Consider the following 2,500-nt stretch of genomic DNA (forward strand, 5'->3'; position numbering starts at 1 on the left):
CTGGACGCCAAGCCACAATTTCATTGGACTCCAAATTCTTACTTTTCACCACAAACTGCAGCAAATTCTTCAAAAAGAATTTAGAAAATACTAAGTCGATATCATTAAAAGGAAAAAGTTACTGCGCTTGTCTTCAAACAAAATATCCTGAACATATCTACAATATGTACACGCCATAATATGCAGTCTGAGCCTCCACTTCATACAACCTACTATCGGGGTACTTGTCAAAATCAAAATTTATTTTTCTGAAATACATACTTCCAATACACCTTTCTTTATCTGCATAAGTATTTTCTGGCAATCTAATTTGCAGTTATTGGAAATTGGAAGAAAAAAATAAACAAAAGGCAAGCTATCCACCATGAGGTTAAAACACTAACGACAATAAATCCTTAAATCTACTTAAAAATGTAAAAATGAAAAGAAAAAAAACGGGGCGGTATAGCGTGTTCAACAGTCCAGCCTCAGAAGTCACTACTTGTTGCAAAAAAACTTCTCTCTGAACTCACCGCCCTGTTATGGACACTTGCACCTGCAATGCCCCATACCCAGACAATAATACAAACCCTAGAGAGTAAACTAAGTCCCATAAACATGCCCAGAAAAGCGAGGAAGCGAGACTCTGGAGGGAAACACGACCATGAAGCGAGTGTGGCTTTGGTAGTAAACAATGGAGACGCTGCCACTAAATGCGTCCATGTTCCCTTCTACAGCGATTTTGGCATTCCCGATCCAAATACTGACCAAAGAAGAGGGAAATAACACACGGCACACGAGTGAAGCACTCCTACCACTTCCGAATCCCGATTTGCCGCCACTTCCACCCGGTAAGGACTGTTCAATAACACATGCGAGCTGGACGCCATTTGCCACATCCTAGGCCTACATCACACCGGTTTTAAAGTCTTTTTCTACGTAAACTAGGGCGTTTACACCCGATTCTCTGATATATTACACTTCTTGAATCATTTGCGGTGCCCATTAACACATCCGCTGATTCACATACCCAGTAGATGTTTTTAAAAATCACATTAAATTTACGGGATTCATATTTACCTAAGAAAATGCGCTCACAAAAGCTCTAGGGTCACGTGACCAGGGATTGCGGAGCGCATGCGCATTACGCCTGTGACGTCACACTAACGTTTTCTTTGATAATTTGCTGAGACACTTCTTTGCATCTCACCTTTGAGATATATTGTTCCCTACACTGAACAGGAGCATTATTTCTATTTCAAAATTACAATGTATAATTTTGCAGCATATGCGAAAGTTTCTATGCTTGTAATCCCTTTATTCATGAATGAATGCATTCTCTTCCGACCACGTTGTGGATAAACTATTAGAATTTCTACATCATTTTTCGGGGAATCTGGTAACTCATATCTTGGAAGAGTAAATGTGTACCCTAAAGCAGTTCCGTTAATATTGTATTACCCTGTGTTTCATAGTATATTTTCGGAAATATTGCTACACCAAGAATCGCTTGGGAGAACGCGTAGTGGCTGTATAACAGGGATGCCATTGTTGAAGTATTCTCACAGCGATTTTTTTTCTGTTATTGTTATTAATTGTTTCAACAACGCTGTAGACAATTTGGCCATTCACCTGTAAATCGACATTTTGAAAATTATTGACACAATATTTACATGCGTATATTTATTGTAACAACAACTTCACGTGTTAAGGTAACCTATTCATTGTGTAGCATGCAGTGACATCTTCCTCACCACTTACCATGTGGCGCGCCTCGCCCTGTCACCTCATGCCGCCGCTCACGGCCAGACGGTGCATGGGTGGTCAGAGAGATAAGGGACTGATGCAAGATAGCGCGCCCACATTGGAGTTATTGCCCTTTGAAGAGATTGTAGGAGTGTTCAGCTCCTGTACATTTCTGTATATTTGATATTGATATTCTGAGTGATAGAGGAGTTATGAGATTCACTTCCCAGTCACATTACTTATAAATCACAAGAATATTGTGAAAATTATACGATACTGTGTCACTGCATGTTTGAGGCTATGGTAGTATTTTTTACATTGCTAACGTTATGGGTAAGATGGCCAATAAGTATTTTAAGGTTAAGTTATTTCAATAACGGACCAGTTATCACAGATTTTCTTAAAATTCGAAGTATGTATCATTTCGGGAGGGGGGGTCCCCCTAAAAAAAGCGTGAATATCTCTAATTGTGTTTGCAGTAGATGTGTTGCAATTCCTGAAGCAATGGAAAGATAAACACGCCTTTTTACATATGCAATATTTTTAATTTAGGAGGGATTTGTAATAATCTGGTGGAAGATTAAAAGGCGAGGGCGTGGTGATAAAGAGATTGTGTTTCACCTTTGGATTTCCCACGTTTGTACCTTTTCACCATTTACGTTATTTCGAGATACGACAGGCAATGATGGCCAGGCAGAAGGAAGATAATTCAGGATGATATAATTCATATAAATGGGTGAAAAGACAAGGGACATGTGACGCTTAACATTGGCAC

The 2,500-nt window shown here is 39.4% G+C and overlaps 1 protein-coding gene and 1 long non-coding RNA gene across 28 annotated transcripts in view; one reads left to right on the forward strand and one right to left on the reverse strand.

The window, feature by feature from the left end:
• Positions 1-1,182, reverse strand: part of lig (ubiquitin-associated protein-like lingerer) — a 20,574-nt gene extending 19,392 nt beyond the window's left edge. For 16 of the 27 annotated variants that reach the window (XM_086546615.1, XM_086546614.1, XM_086546610.1 and 13 more), the window contains exon 1: positions 1,060-1,182. The gene's annotated coding sequence lies outside the window, so the exon portion shown is untranslated. Of the gene's footprint in view, positions 1-569; positions 686-747 lie in introns of those variants that run through there. The other 11 variants (XM_086546602.1, XM_043023209.2, XM_043023210.2 and 8 more) reach the window with 6 other exon arrangements.
• LOC147469885 (uncharacterized) overlaps positions 651-2,500 on the forward strand; it is a 4,199-nt gene continuing 2,349 nt past the window's right edge. The window contains exon 1 of the long non-coding RNA XR_015191838.1: positions 651-830. This is a non-coding gene — a long non-coding RNA (uncharacterized LOC147469885). The remainder of the gene's footprint in view (positions 831-2,500) is intronic.

The sequence above is a fragment of the Penaeus japonicus genome, unplaced genomic scaffold, assembly GCF_977035675.1.
Source record: "Penaeus japonicus unplaced genomic scaffold, GWHDUDI00000001_assembly GWHDUDI00000018, whole genome shotgun sequence".
Lineage (NCBI taxonomy): Eukaryota > Metazoa > Arthropoda > Malacostraca > Decapoda > Penaeidae > Penaeus > Penaeus japonicus.